Consider the following 17,361-nt stretch of genomic DNA (forward strand, 5'->3'; position numbering starts at 1 on the left):
ATATATCTACACATCCCTTTCAGAAAGGCCTCTCAACTTCTTCTCTCCAGCATCCAGTAATGATGTCACCCACTATAACTTGTCCTGCAGCCTCATAAAAGTCAGACTTTTGTTGTGGGGCTTGCATTATGTGCTGAGTTCTCTATTCCATGTACTTAGGTGGGTATTCTAATCTCATTACAGTCAACTGGTGTATGTGTTTGTGTGTGTGTGTGTGTGTGTGTGTGTGTGTGTGTGTGTGTGTGTGTGTGTGTGTGTGTGTGTGTGTGTGTGTGTGTGTGTGTGTGTGTGTGTATGTGTACTTGCTTGACATTAGAGACAACATTTTACACCAGCATGAGGGATACTACTAGTACCATCTTCCTTTCTCCAGACTCTGCTGATGTCATCAGCTATAAAGTATTCTCCAACACTATAAAAGCTAGACATGTGCTCTGAAGCTTGTGTTAAGTGCTGCACTGTGTAGGTAGGTAGTTTTAGGATGATTTATGAGCCCACAGCTTTTTCCAACACTCCAAGAAACATCATGTTGTAGCATGCAATAACTATGTCATCCTGTGTAACATGCAGTCTGACGGTATTCAAGACAAACCTGTGCTGTGGCAGTAACATTAGCTACTGTATTTGCAAGGTAATTTAACTACACATATAAGCGTTCTACTCTGAAAGCAAGCTACTTGTGGGCTATACATACAGCTATCCCTTATGAGACATTTTTACACAGGGATGTGAATCCACATACATGCTCTACAGTGCTGGCAACACGTTTCAGCATACGATGATGCTATCATACTCCCTATATTGCAATATGACAGTGTTACAGTCAGACATATGTGGTGTTGCTATTGTGACATTGCATGGCATTCATATTCAATGTCTGCACAGGTGTAATGTTCATGCCAGGCCCAGTGTAGTGCTGTGTGTTTGGTTACTGGTATATTATGGTCATTGTGTAATATTTGGTATAGCTCTTCATTTCACTACCACTTTGGGTACCATTCGCATAGTCCCACACATCTTCCTTTGTTCTCTGGCCACATGACATCTTTCCTGATGAGGAGTGAAGCATGTCCTCATGTCAAATATGTATACATACCACAGGAAGCAAAGTTCTTCCATGAGCTTATGCAAGACATTCCCAGACACTGTATATGTGATTGCTAAGTCTGTCATGGTGTGGTGCACATGTCACTTATTGACAGGGGCAAAATGTAATGCAATCCAACAAATATACACATACACACAATAGTCTTGCTGTCTTCCATGATTTGCCTATAGGCATTGTTACTTTCATTTTATAATGATGGCTAGGATGTTATGTGATGCTGGCCATCAGGCTAATTGTGTCCTATGATCCTATGGTCACTTGACATGTCAATGTTGCTGTCACTTGACATATGCTATACTGAGGTGTGGATGCACAGTATGGCTGTAAGAGGACATTCCAATCCATGATGTGAGCTAATGTGGGTGGGAGGGTGGTTTAATGGTTAAGGTGTTTATCTTATAGACACAAGGTGCAGGGTTTGATTCTTATATGGGTCAATTTGCTATGCTTAAAATGGCCCACAAGGGAAGTTAGCCTAGTACTAATCTATGAACCTATGAACCTGTGTATTGATGGCCATTCCTGCCATTACATTACATGCTCTCTCTATAACAGCTGTAATAATATGCTCCCTGAGAATTGTTGACATAGGTTTGTAGTTTAATAGGAGGTTACTAGGCTATTGGTGCTACAGCCATTACAACCCTAGACTGATGAAGTTTACTTAATGCAGTAAACGAAAGCGCTCACTTTAATTTTTAAATTTGGTTTCAGTGTGGTTTTTTCTTCCTTTGTGTTTTTTACAACCCTAGATATGTTCATCACAAGTGCACCAATTGTCTTTACTAGGTGGATGTAATTTGCAGAGTGAGTGAAGCTGTGCTTCATGTGATTTCGAAGTTTAGATTAACATTGGATTTGCTGATGTGCAGCATTTCCATAAGTGCAGTGTCAGGGCCTGCCTTGTAGGCCAAGCACAAGTCACTTCTCAGAAGCCAAAATGATACAGAGTACAGTGACAGGGCTTTCAGTCTATCCACACACATCATGGCATGGTTTGGAAGCCCTGTCTATCATTGCTGATAATCCTCTATGGTTTCTCCAACCACTTCAGGTGTCTGGTGAGGTACATGCAAAAGGGAGTATTGTACTCTATTAATGTTCTGCTGAGGCTCGAGTACAATAGTGTCATAACATCTTCAGACCTGGATTGGATGCCCTTCCTTATTAGTTGCATGATGTAGACGGATTTTCTTACCACTGTGGAAACTTGGTGTTTGAAGTTCAGATTGCTGTGTTTCCAGGTCTTGCAACACTGGGTTGCAAGGAGAGGTGTTATCAATAGACTGCTTAATAAGCAACCTGGGTTGTTACCTGTGGATGGAGCAGTGGTGCAGCAGAAGTGTTGTCGCCTTACAGCAAGAGGTTCTCGGGTTTGATTCTCAGCTTGAGTGCCTTCTGTGCAGAGTCTGCATGTCCTCCCTGTGTTCATGTGGGTTTCCTCCCACATTACAAAGACATGTGTCTGCAGTGTTTTTCACCAAGCCTCCTCTGAAAATTGGCTTTGTTCCAAGTTGGGCTTTCCCGGTAAATAAATACATCGGGAACCAACCAATGTTGGGATCCGCCACATAACGCAAGCACTCAGGTCACTCCAAAGCAAATACAAATATGACTCAGTCATTGTACATGCTGGTGTGAATGACCTGAGATGTACCTCCCTGGACTACATGAAAAGAGACATAGAGGAGCTCTCTGATCATGTAGCCCAGGCTGGTATGACCCTGACCTTGAGCAGCATCTTACCCTCACCTAGAATGATGCCACAGTACAAAGACAAAATAATCGATTTTAACAATTGGCTAAAAGTTTGGTGTCATTCAAAGGGGATCCAGTGTCTGTCAGCCTGGGATGACATGCTCGAAGAGCCCCATTGCTTCGCTAGGGACGGCTTGCACCTGTCACCACTGGGCTTTCAGATATTGGCAAAGGCTCTTGCCACCCCCATAGTGCCTTTTTTAGGCAAGGCTCAAAACTCAAACCCACCCCCATAGACAGCACATGGAACAAGAAACTAAGGGTAATGCTGCTAAACGCCAGAAGTCTTAACCTCAAGATGCACGCACTCGAAACTCTCCTCAATGTGGAGAACACCGATATCTGTGCAGTGACAGAAACCTGGTTCAAGACTCCAGAGAGCACCCCAGCACTACCAGGCTATACCTCATATCATGCTTTTCGGCCCCAAAATCCGGACCGAACCACAAAAGTAGGGGGAGTTTCCATATTTATCAAGGATATCCACACCTCCAGGTTAGTGGCATTGCATGAAGTATCGGAGACCATCCATGTGCAACTAACAGTGGGCAAGACTGCTTTTCAGTTTATAGCATCCTACAGACCACCCTCTCAAAGTCAGGAATCCCACTCGGCTTTCCTGAAAACATTGGAGAACATGAAGATCTCTCCGAACACCATTATATTAGGCGACTTCAACTACCCAAACATTGACTGGGAGCACTACTCAAGCCCCAGCACCTTAGCCCAAAGGTTCCTGGAAATTATAAACTCAAATGCTATGGAACAACTAGTCACCACTCCCACAAGAGGGGACAACATACTAGGCCTGATCATTACCAACATGGGGACTCTATGCTCCACACCAGAAGTATATCCCTCATTGGTAAGATCACACCATAAATTAATTTCACTGGATGTCCACATCCCGACACCACCCCCAGCCCAGAAAACCACAGTGAAAAACTTCTCAAAAGCAAACTTCTCACTTCTCAAAACCGAAGTGGAATCCTTCAAGGCCCCAGGGCCAGTGGTAACTACGGTCCAAACTGCAGAATCCTATATAAACGCATTCTACGGACATCTCCAGGAATGCATGGATCATACTATCCCAAACAAAACCAAGACCCAATCATCCATAGGCAGGCATCCAGTCTGGTGGACCCCTGCCATAAATAAACTGTACAACAGAAGGAGGAAGCTACTGCATGATAGAGCAAAATCCCTAATAGGGAAGGCATCTCTGATCAGTACTAGCAAAAAATTATGATCCCTCATAAAATCATTCAAGGCCAGCTTCGAGAGAAAAATTGCACAGGACACCAAAGAAAATCATAAGGCTTTTTTCAGTTATGTTAGAAACCTGGGATGCAACTCCCAGACTTGTTCTGAATTGATTCTTAATGACAAAAAATACACTGAACCCACAGACATTGCCAATATCCTGGCAGACAGGTTCAGTGCAAACTTCTCCACCCCCCCCCCCCCTAAAAGAGCAAGCATCTATCCTGGCAGAGGGCTGCCTCCCAAACATCTCTGATGCTCAGGTGAAGGCTGCCCTCTCCAAAGCAAAAAACACTGCTTCCATGGGACCAGATGGCGTCCCAGGTTGCGTCCTACATGAACTCCAAGAGGAACTAATCCCTCAAATAAAACAGCTATACAATCTCAGCCTCACTACAGGATATGTGCCCACAGAATGGCATACAGCAACAGTGGTCCCACTCCAGAAAAGGTGGAACCTCTACGGACCCTGGAAAATATTGCCCCATAAGCCTGACTAGCTTAGTCTGCAAGACTATGGAGAGGATCATCATGGAGGTCATAAACAAAGACATTGGGGACCTACAGACACTAGATCCTACCCAGTTTGGCTTTGTCAAGGGCAGATCCTGCCTTTTGAACCTGGTTGACTTCTTCGAAACAGTCACCAAAGCTGTAGATGAAGGGAAGGTAGTCCACACAGCCTATCTGGACCTTGCAAAGGCATTTGACACAATACCCCACTCGGGCATCATAGATAAGCTATCCAGCTTAAATATAAACCCCTATGTCACAAGATGGGTCGCAAACTGGCTCAAAGACAGAACCCACAGAGTGAGAGTTGCTGGAGCCATGTCAGACTCGAAACTGGTCACAAGTGGCGTCCCACAAGGTTCTGTCCTGGGACCACTCTTATTCGGTATATACTTTTCCGAGGTACAGGCAAACGTGGGAGGACTATGGCTCACCAAGTTCGCAGACGCAGACGACTGCAAACTGGGCGCCATAAACAACTCTCCAGCTGACACAAACATCCTTCAAAAAGGTCTCACAGAGACAGATAACTGGTGCCAGTGCCATGGTTTAAAGCTAAATGCCAAAAAATGTATAGTCACACCCTTGCAAAAACAATGTGCCCACAAATTACCACATGGGCAGAAGCCCATTAAGTACAGAGAAAGTTATTAGGGACCTGGGGACCCAAGTTGATAGCAATCTCTCCTTTGAAAACCACATTGCCAAAGTGGTTAGAAAGACCTTCTACATAGCCCACCTCATCACGAAGGGTTTCACATCTAGATCAAGAGAGGTAATCGTGCCCCTTTATTCATCCCTCATCAGGCCCATCATAGAATACAATGCCCCTTTTGGGATGTACCTTACCCGACACCTGCAGCAATTAGAAAGACCCCAAAAGTATCTCACCAAGAGGATCAAGGGTCTCAAACAGATGCCATATGCTGCTCGGTTAAAAAAACTCCAGCTCTACTCAGTTGCATACCGCCTACTTCGAGGCGATCTATGCCTGACATATGTCAAATCCAGAATTAATGGACATGCTCCACCTCAGTAAATCGAAATCCCTTAGAACCACATGCTCAAGGGACTTGAACCTCAGCACAGAAATAAATAGAACTTGCTGGAGGGACAGGTTCATAACCCAGAGGCTCCCTTTGCTCTGGAATAGAATTCCAGTTCATGTAAGGCAGAGCACCTCACTGAATCTCTTCAAGAAGAATCTCGATAGGTGGATGGGGGATCATAGATTTGTCCCAGGGATTACTCCCGTGTCACTATTAGACAGAGGCACAGTAAACTAAACATTAAAAAGGGCACAGTAAACTCAAATCAAGGGGTGGCGGGCTAGGCTTATAATTGCCCCAGGGCAGATAGCCTAGTATGAACCTATGAATCTATGAACCTATGAAGCTGTGTTTTAGCCTTGGGCAGCACAGATACAACCTGATCTATAGAGATACTTGGCAGAGGACTATTGTCAGATATGCTTTGGGGTATGGCTTTTAGGTTCATGGGGTGAAGTTTTCACCATATCTGTCATCTATCAGGTTGGCAATTTTCTCCAATGCAGCTTCATGTTTAGACACCTAGCATTAAGCAGCAGAATACTGAGTTACCTCCAGTGGATTTCATTATGTCAGAATTAGTTTTGCTTTGACATTGTCTAAAAAAGGCACTATGGAGGAATCATATACCTTTGCCAATATCTGACAGCCTAGAGGACATAGGTACTGACCATCTCTGGCAAAGCAGTGTGGACTGACAGCCATCTTATTCCAGGCTTAGAGATATTGGTTCCCCCTGGATTGACACAAGAAGCTAAGCCAATTATTAATATCGATCATTTCTTGTTAATATTGTGGCATCTTCCTGGGTGTCAGTACATTCTACATATACATTCACTGTGCAGTCCATGTTGTATCATTTTAGTATGTGATCAGTGTTCATGCTACAACAGTCTTTATTGTCGTGTCCTTATCTGCTGCATATTACCATGTTTCATCTGTCCTTTTCCCTGCGTTCATTCCTACAATTACACATACACAAATACACAAATACACTAACTACCTTATTTATAGCAAGCTCAGATGCTCATAAGCCTAGTACTTATTATACAGCAGGAACTTCTTATTGTAACATTTGTTAATGTCTGTTATGTACTTCACAGATAAAGATTCTAGTTGTCTACTGATGTACTATGTTCTTCATCTGTAAATATGTTGTAAGTAATTGCTATGTAAATTGTTAATTGCTATGTAATCCAATGTAACTACTGTCTGTTTATTTTAACTGTGGAGCTTTTCTCCCCGGGCCTTCAGTGAAAATGGACCTACGTCCAGTCGGACACTCCCGGTCAACAAATATAAATAAATAAACAATTCATCTGGGTGTCCCTATTCAAGACGCACACACTTCCCCTGACTGTTTATTTATAATGCAGTCTATGTGCCCTTACTGATCATTTACACAACTTTTGTTCAGTATGCCTGATACCACAATACTCTGCACTGTGTACCCTTTCATGTAATGTATTGTAACTATATACAAGTCTTTATTAATATCCCTGGTGATCATTGTGGCATTTTGCACAAACTTCCAGACCTAGTTTGCACGTAGGTGAAGAGGATAACTAGTTTGCTGCTGTTCATGTTGCTTTACATGGTCTCCTGCTGGCAACACTGTTGATAGCCATGAAACTGCTCTTATTTAGTTTTAAACGTGGTGCATGGCATGAATATATAATTACTACTGCAGGTCACCATGGAAACATGTAAGCTTCATAGTAAGCCTACACAGAGTTTACTGAATCCCCAGGAGCATTTATACCAAAATGTAATCAACAAGTTACTGACAGAACTTAACCTCATTATATTAAATAAAAAAGCATCTTCTGCGTGGAGACATGCGTGAATGGGCATACCTTCGTTGAGGGTTGTGAGTCAGGGCTGGCAACTCGGCACGTAAAAATCAACTGCCAATCATTAGCGGACCGGAGTTCCGCTGTGGCGACCCCTAACCAGGAAAAGCCGAAAGACACAACAACAACATTAAATAAAAAAAAGTCAAGCTGCTGCAGTTAAGCCCCTAGCAATGGCAGAACTATGATATCAGCATACTCAAACTAAACAAGGCCCTAGGTACAGATGTGCTTCAACCTGGGATTTACAAAAAATGACCTCAAGAAACTATGACTAAACTAGTCACTTTATGTAATGAAATTCTACCTGGTAAATTCCCTGCTTATCTTATAAATCCTGAGTAAGAACTAGTTCATTTAAATAAAATTAAAATCATACTGATCTTTCCTTTTGTTGACTACTTAGTCTTAAAGTTGATTACAGAATAGTTACTGTCCTTAATTTCTATTGTTAAAACACTAAAACAAACATCCACATCGCTATATTTGTGGTTAGTGCTGTTTCATCCATCAATGCCAAATGCAAGAAGATGTTAAAAATGCATTCATAATGAATCAAGGCTATATAAAATGGCACTCAGCTACTCACTCTAGCATTACATCTAGATAAAGCTTTTAATACAGTATCATTCATGTTAAACTAAATGTCTGCTTTTGGGTGCATTCCTTGCATTTAACAACAGCTTACGGTTATATCATTGGACCAAGGAGAATGTGATTGCATTATACCCACACAATTTTAGATCCATCAACCCAAGCAGTATTCATTATAAAGTCAGAGAGAGAGACTCATAGTATATTCAAAATGTTTTAGGTAGTAGATATCCAGTTATATTCATTGAAGAGGTGGCAAATGAAATTGTGGTTAGAAGAGGGTTACATTTTGCTCTCATTTTACATAAATCATTGGTCAGTGGGAAACCTAATTCTACAGTATATTACAATCTTGCAGCAAGAGGTTTCACAATTTCATGGTTTGGGGAGTTTCTTTCTATCAAGAGTAATGATATCAGTGTGAGCAATGCCCCTCAGTTAATGTAAATTCTCACTGGAATAAAACATTGGTAGTGAGCCTTTAGTTGCATTAACAAGGGAAGAAACATCAATTCATACTGAATAGATCTGATGATTTTTTTCATTAATATTATTAAACGATAGGGAATGTTAAATGTGACAGAGGTAAGCAGTGCCAATACATTTTAGAGTGTCCCTACATTAGTATCTATGATTTTACCTGAACTGTTGGAATAAGGGGAGATTTTGTTGGTATGTATTAGACATGTTAAGTATTTTATGTGGGAAGGCTGAACACAAATTACAACAGCATATTTTTGAACATTTGTATTCTAAGAAAAATGTAAACAGTGCTTTATTTAAACATTCAATATACTGTACTAGGTTTCAGTTTTTCATACTTGAAAGAGTTCCCATTAGAAGATTGGGAGTACAAACTGCACTACAGAGAGTTGATATGGAATTTGCATTTAAACAGTAGCATACAACACACCCATATCTCAATGATTATATTTCAATTGCATGTGATTTTATAATGTGGCAAGTGGAGTTATGAGTCTGATTTATTTCTTTTTTACCAACTGATTTGTTTATTTTATTGAATGTGACATGAAGTTCATTTAAATGTGCAATGTATCTTTAATACTGTTTTTGGTAGTCACGTGACTTTTTGAATATATTTAAGCCAACATTTTTATTGTAATAATTTTACTGATAAAGTTTAGTTCAACTAATATCCATTATAAATAATACTGAATCATATTAAGTCATCAAAAAACTTTTGTATAAGTCTAAAGCAGTACATTTTAACCATTCTTTGAGCATACTATTTGAAGCTGTTAGTAAGTTGTTAGTAAATTGTTAGCAGGTGTTCCACACTTTGTTGATTTGCTCCACATTATTAGATGGAATGTTCTACATTCTGGAAATGGAAGGTTAAGAATTGTGACAAGTCAACAAATGAGTTTGAATTTATGAGTAGTGGGGTAGCATTCAAGCTTTATTACTGTCTACAGCACCAGCAACCAACATTCTTGGCAACGGTTTTGGTCAGTTTAGCGAGTGGTTGGCTAAAGAGAATTTAACCCAAAGGGTACAAAAAAGTTACACAGGCAAATCTACTCTATTATTGTATAATTCTAAGCGTCGAATTTATGCTGTTTCAATGTGTTTTATTTTAACATCTCACTTATTCTAATAGTCTCATTGTTGCACCACTTTGCCTCTTGTAATGTCTCTTTAGTGTTACTTGAGGTGTACTTCACTTCAGTACTGCTTTAGTCATGTCCTGTATGTGCTGTTTGATGTAAATTACTGATAAAAGGACCACAGATTGGTTGAATTATACTGTGCTGGCATGGAAGTCTATGGCAGCGGATTTTGATTTTCAGACTTTCTTTGTCTAATGCAGCAGGTTGGAGATAATAATCAGGATATAGTTCAACAGATGATGCCACAGAGGTGGAAACTTCAGAAATAAGAATATTCCTCTTAGGGATATGACCATACTTTGAAAATCAATAGGCAATGTAATGACCGACAGTTACGCTAACAAGGAGATCTATGGTGATAAACTGATATATTGGGGCAATGCTAAAAAAATCCAAACTTTTATGCTTCTTATAGGTTCATAGGTTCATAGATAGGTACTAGGCTATCAGCCCTAGGGCCTATACAAGCCCAGCCAAAAAGATACCCTGGCTTTTGCCACCCAAGAAAATTATTTCCTTGTGCCACTGTCGAACAGAGCCACAGAAGTGATCCCCAGGGTGAATTTCCTATTTCCCATCCAATCATCAAGATTTTTCTTGAAGAGTACTAATGAGTAGCTTGGTTTGATATATATAGGTAGTTTATTCCAGAGTATGGGAAGTCTCTGGAACAGGAATCTATCCCTCCGGCATGTTTATTGTGGTGACAAGGTTTAGGTCCCTAGACTGTGTAGCTCGGAGGGACTGGGACTTCTTTAACTGAAGCACGTGCAACAGCTCTGGGTTTGACATAGCTTTGTATGTTAGGCAGAGATCACCTCTGAGTAGGTGATATGTGATGGAGTAAAGCTGGAGTTTTTTGAGACGGCCTGCATAGGGCATCTGTTTGAGGCCGGTAATCCTCTTTGTGAGGTATTTCTGCGGCCTTTCCAGTTGTTGTAGATGTCTTGTGAGGTACATACCAAAAGGGGCATTGTACTCAATAATGGGTCTAATGAGTGATGAGTAGAGGGGAACAATGACCTCTTTTTCTCAGGTTGAGAAACCTTTTGTGATGAGGTATGCCACGTAGAAGGATTTCCTGACTACTGTGGCGATGTGATTATCAAAGGAGAGACTACTGTTCACCTGTGTCCCAAGGTCTCTTATCACACTTTCGGTGTTAAGTATACTACCACCTATGTTGCAGTTCATGGGTACAGAGTTTTTACCAAAGGGGATGACTGCACTTTTTGGCATTGAGCTTGAGGCCATGGCTTTGACACCAGGCATCTATCTCAGTGAAGCCCTTTTGTAGGATGTCCACATCATTAGGAGTTTCGATTATGGCTCCTAGTTTGCAGTCATCTGTGAACTTCATTAGCCAAAGACCTTCTGTGTTAGCCTGTACTTCAGAGAAGTAGAACCAAACAGGAGAGGACCCAGGACTGAACCCTGTGGTACTCCACCTGTCACTGGTCTGAAGTCAGATTTGTTGTCTGCTACTTTCACAGTGTGGGTTCTGTCAGTGAGCCAGTTGGCAACCCATCTTGTGACATAGGGATTTATACCTAGTTTTGTGAGTTTATCTATAATTCCAGAGTGGGGGATGGTGTTGAAAGCCTTGGAAAGATCTAGATAGACTGTTTGAACCACCTTACCCTCGTCTACGGTTTTGGTGACTGCTTCAAAGAAGTCTATCAGGTTTAGGAGACATGATCTGCCTTTTACAAACCTGAACTGGGTGGGGTCCAGAGTTTGGAGATTACCAATGTCTTTGCTTATATGTTCCATGATGATACATTCCATGGCCTTGCAGACTAGGCTTGTCAGGCTAATGGGGCGGTAGTTCCTGGGGTCCGTGGTTGCCCTCCCCCTTGTGGAGTGGGATAACCGCCGCTGTGCACCATTCAGCGGGCACAAAGCCTGAGGTGAGGCTATGATTGAACATGGTACTTAGGTGGGGTGCCAGTTCATTCTGTAGTTCATGTAGAACACAGCCTGGGATGTTGTCTGGTCCCATGGATGCTGTGTTCTTGGCTTTGGAGAGTGTGGTTTTTACCTGTGCTGCCATGATTACAGGAACTTTGCATTCTACCAGTATAAAGATGGGCTCTTTAGGGGGTGAGAGGCAGGTAAAGTTAGTACTGAACCTATCTGCCAGGATGTTGGCAATATCAGTTGGGTCTGTATATTTAGTGCCATTGGGCTGTAACTCAGAGCAGATCTGAGTGTTGCCATTGAGATTCTTGACATAGCTATAGAATGCTTTGTGGTTGTCTTTAGAATCAGTGGCGATTTTCTTTTCGTAACTAGCTTTGGAGGATTTTATCAGGGATTGCAACTTCTTACTGAGGCTGACCAGGGAGCTCCTCCACTCATGGGATTTTACTCTCTTTTGCAACAGTTTCTTCCTTCTATTGTACAGTTTGTTTATGGCAGGGGACCACCAGATTGGCTTCCTTTTTTTTGGAGGATAGTATCTTGATTCTGTTTGTGATAGCACGATCCATGCACTCGTGCAAGTGCTTATAAAGTGCAATTGTGTAGGACTCAGTAGTTGTAACTATATTGTCCATCTGCATGGGTGTCATGAAGTTCAGCACTTCTGTCTTAAGAAGCATGAAGTTGGCTTTGGAGAAATGTTTTACTGTGGTTTCCTTAATGGGGAGTGGGGGCAGGATGTGAATATCTAGGGTAATTAGCTCATGGTCAGATCGAACCAATGAGGCATTGACTTCAGGCGTGGAACACTGGTCACTCATGTTGGTAATGACTAGATCTAGGATATTGTTGCCCCTGGTGGGGGTGTGGATATGTTGATCCAGGGCACTGGAGTTTATGAATTCCAGAAAGCGTTGAGCAAAGGAGTTGTTACATGAGTAGTTTTCCCAGTTAATGGTAGGGAAGTTGAAATCGCCCATTATTAGGGTGTTTGATTGAACCTTAATATTTTCCAGTACATCAAGAAAAGAGAAGTGGGAATCCTGGGGCATGGTGGGGGATCTGTAGCAAGCTACAATTTGGATTGCAGTTTTGCCCAGAGTTAGTTGCACTTGGATAACCTTGGCTGCATTATGCTGAGCAACTAGCCTGGAGGTATGGATATTCTTAATGAATATGGACACACTTCCGCCTTTGGTGCTCCAGTCCAGGTTACATGGCCAAAAAGTGTGGTATGAGTTATAGCCTGGTAGTGCAAGGGTGCTCTCTGGAGCCTTGAAGCAGGTCTCAGTCACTGCACAGATATCAATGTTCTCCATTTTAAGGAGTACCTCGAGTGAGTGCATTTTGAGATTTAGACTTCTAGCATTGAGTAGCATCACTCTCAGTTTTTGTTTTCCTTTTCCTGTTACGGTGGTGAATTTGTCATTTGAACCTTGCCTAAAAAAGGCACTTTAGGGGCAGCAAGAACCTTAGGCAGTATCCGGATTACCAGGGGTGACAGGTACAGGCCATTTCTGGCAAAGCATCGTGGTCTGTTGACCATGTCATCCCAGGCAGACAGATACTGGATTCCTTTAGAATGACACCAGAAGCTTAGCCAATTGTTGAAGTCAATAATTTTGTCCTTGTACTGCAGTATCATTTTGGGTGATGGCAGAATGCTACTCAGCGTCATACCTGCCTGGGCTACAAGATCGGAGAACTCTTCCATGTCTTTTTTCATGTAGTTCAGGGTGGTACGTCTCAGGTCATTCACACCAACATGGACAATGACAGAGTTATATATGTACTTTTTGTGGAGTGACCTGAGTGCATGGGTTATGTGGCAGATACTGGCACCCAACAGGCAGCTGACAGTAACCTTCTTTTTGTTTAGCCTGGTGAGTGGGACATCAGTGTGCCTGAATATAGAGTCACCTATGACTAGTGTGTTGGGTACGTTATTTTGCCTTATTGGCTGTGGTTGAGTGGCACACTGAGTCTGCGGGCTATGTGTCATTTGGCTTGTGTTGGGGGGGTGGAGGTTGCTTGCATTTCTGCTTTGGAGGTCTCTGTTGCTTCAGCAGATTACTATTGAGAGCCTCTGCGAATGTTTTTGTGTTTCTATGTGTGGATTTTGGTGGTGTAGATTTAGTGTGACTATGTGAGTGTGGTGTGGTGCAAGTGTTTATCTTCTCCTCTTGACTGTCAAGTTCAGTCTTGGTTGGAGAGAGCTTTACCTCCAATTTCGCTAGATAAGTGCATCTCTCAGAGGTTGTAATGTTGGGTGGTAGGAGGAGAGGGTTGTCTGTGTACATGAGGCAATTTCTACATTGCCCCAAGATGCCCAGATTCATCAGATAGACAGGAGAGAACACTGGGAGCTGACCCTTGGACATGCCTGAATAAAAAAATATTTTCCTCTAGATAAGTGAGGAAAGTGAGTACAAGAGCTCTTTTTCTCTAAGCAAGTGAGGAAAGTAAGTACCAAAACTGTTTTCCTCTAGGTAATGAGGAAGGTTGAGTGCTGTAGTAATTAGTAGGTTATTTAGTGCTTACAACAAGTTCTGAACAAGTGCTGATCACAAATAAGCAAATTCAAGTGCTAAAATAAAGAATCTTTATCTGGACTAAACTTGTTACAGGAAAGGGGGGAAACAAGTGCAAATGCAGGCTTTTAAATCAGAAAGTTGGGAGAGATGGAAAAACTGCCCAGACAGCCAATAACTACAATTTCTTCTGCCATTATGAATGTATGGAAATTCTTGTACTCTACAGTGTTCCCAGACTGAGGCTGAATGGTGTCCTTTGAGCATCTATATCATATAATTGCCCAATGAAAAGAGCGAACGCTCTTTCACTGAGCCGATAATATCAAAAAAAAAAGTGAACACACGGAACAGTGAATTTTTTCCCAGGGAAAAAATAATTTGCTGTTCCACAAAAAAAAAAAAAAAAAAAAGGAATGTCTAAACACAAAATATAGTGGGGGGGGGTTCGCCCTCCACACCCCCATACATAAATATACCAACTCCAAGACTGCATCATAGTGGAGAAAATTGCAAGGATCCAAAGATGGCCCACCGATTTTTTTCCCTTGGAAAAAAATTGGTGTTCCCAGCTTCTCTTTTTTTCCGCTTTCGACATTATTGGAGCGATGAAAGAGCGTTTGCTCTTTTCATTATGCAATAATGTAATATAGATCCTCCTCTGACCAACACCTCTATCCAGTTAATAAAGTTAAACAAATAAATACTGAACTTAACAGGACACTATATAAATATATAGAAAGCAGAAATGACAACCACACTGATAGATTTTGAGAGGCTAGATGGTAGAAGCCGGAACACATTAAAAACAGGAACTAAGGGAGCAACATGAAACATTTTCTACTTATCCAGTAAGTAGGCAATAAGAATTGCATTATTTTCTGTCTATATTCCTTATGCACATAGTGGAAAGTAGTATTGGACTTTTTATGTTAAGAAACTTAGTAACTTTACATGCTCAGTAGTAAAGAAAAAAAATTTAAATACACAATGAAAAACAGAGAAACACATACCTGGCTTATATGTTGAAAATACCAAGCAGGTTGTATCCGCATACCATGAGCAACACTACTTGTTCTTGAAAATGCTGGTTCAGAAAGGCAGGAAACAAATAAAAAAATTAAACATTGCTAGCTTAAAAGTCACTTAAAATTGCAGCCATGCTATATCCAGTATGTACTGAGATTTTTGTTTATGTACATAATATATCCAATGACAATGACATGCAATGCTTAGAAAAGTGGAATCACTGATACTGCTGTATTTCAGTGCATCTCTTTAGAGGTTTATATATAAATAGTTATCTAATTGTCTTTGTGGGCTATATTAAACTTAGAAAATTTTGCTTCAAAGGTAAGAATTAAACCTTGCACTTTGTGTCTGTGAGGTAAACACTTTAACCATTATGCCATTCCCCAACCCACAACTGCGAACCCCTAACCCTTAGGTAAGTATTAGGCTAGATGGCCTTGTGAGTCATTTTAATCCTGGCCAATTTCCCTTAAAAGTGAGAATTAAACCTTGCACTTTGTGTCTGTGAGATAAACACCTTAATTATTTTGAGTTATGAATGTCCCCATTGCCATTCTTTCCTCCTAGCAAAAAATCTTAGAAAAATGCATCCACAAACAGCTACTTAACCATCTGCTCACTAACAATCTGTTATCCAATTCATAACACGGTTTCAGACCCAAACACAGTACTTCCACTGCTCTAATCTCTTTTACTAACACCATTCATCAGCTCCTAAATAAAGGCCAGGCAGTCTCCTCCATCTTTCTGGACATGTCAAAAGCCTTTGACACCATTTCCCATCAACTTCTACTCAATAAACTCTCTACCTACACAATCAGCTCCCCTTCCCCCTCTCCATCTTGGTTCCTCAGTTATCTTTCCAACTGGCAGAAGGCCACCAAATGGCAAAACACTCTCTCCCCCTACTCCCCATCTCTGTTGGTTTCCCCCAAGGTTCTGCACTTGGCCCTCTACTCTCTACTCTTCATCTTATTCACAAATTACCTCAGCTCTTCAACCAAACAAGCCATAACTGTCCAATATGCTGAGATGTTACCCTTATATGCTCTGTCCCCTCACCCCATGAATGTCAATTAAAAATGCAATCATCCTTCTAAAGCATAGAATACCTATGAGAACATCAACTAATTCTCAACCCAAGCAAATCCAAATTAATAATCTTCAAAAACAAAAACTCCACGCCTTGTCATGCCCCTCTGTCAATATACTCCTGAAATGGAACCAATATACAACCCATACCAAACTCCTAGGGGTCACTACTGACGAGAATCTAACTTTTGAAAAACATGTCTCTATGACAATCAAAAAAGTGCACAGCAAGCTTGGCACCTTATATAGGGCCACTCCATTTCTTACCCACAATGCTAGGCTAGCACTACCCATTCACACCTATTTTCCTCCCTCCTCTATGGATCTCACATTCTCACCAATCTTTGCAAATCTGGCCTAAATAACCTAGAATCTTGCTATCACAAAATCGCCAAGTTTGCCTTGAATGTCACACACAGGACTCATCATTGTACTGTACTCTCTCAACTAAAATGGCTAAAACTCCCCAACCTTCTAGCTCTCAACCAACTTTCGATGGTCCACAAGTTAATTCACCAACCCTCTAACTGTCCTGCCCTCTCCAATCTTGTCCTACCCAATCACAACCCCAGAACCCTCAGATTCTCCAACAAACTTATGCTAAAGGTCAGCCACTCCTCCTACTATGATGGGGAATGTCCAATAAAATTACCAAACTTTGGAATAGTCTCCCTCCTGCAATTATTAAAAATCCACACCATCAGATGTTCAAACTACTGCTACTAAACTACCGAGCTAATGACTGGCACTGCTCCTGTCTTACCCCAGGCGAAATCCTACTGTTCCACACCCCATCATGTCCTACACCATAAAAGGATTACATCCTACTACTATCTCTTCTCCCTGATCTTCTACTGCCTACATTTTCATTCTTATAATTCCTCCTTTCTTACAGTATTTTGGCACCACTGTTAGGTCACTATATGAAAATAGTAATCTTGGTTGAAACTCAAAGTTCTGGTCTAACAGTGCTTTTTCTGTGTAACATGCTATTTGTATATACCATATTTTTTC

The 17,361-nt window shown here is 41.3% G+C and overlaps 1 long non-coding RNA gene across 1 annotated transcript in view; it reads right to left on the reverse strand.

Annotated features, from left to right (window-relative positions):
* Positions 1-17,361, reverse strand: part of LOC122813652 — a 55,923-nt gene that overhangs the window by 29,328 nt on the left and 9,234 nt on the right. The window contains exon 2 of the long non-coding RNA XR_006366718.1: positions 15,237-15,310. This is a non-coding gene — a long non-coding RNA (uncharacterized LOC122813652). The remainder of the gene's footprint in view (positions 1-15,236; positions 15,311-17,361) is intronic.

The sequence above is a fragment of the Protopterus annectens genome, chromosome 1.part1 (assembly GCF_019279795.1).
Source record: "Protopterus annectens isolate FY-2018-M chromosome 1.part1, PAN1.0, whole genome shotgun sequence".
In the NCBI taxonomy this organism is placed as follows: domain Eukaryota; kingdom Metazoa; phylum Chordata; order Ceratodontiformes; family Protopteridae; genus Protopterus; species Protopterus annectens.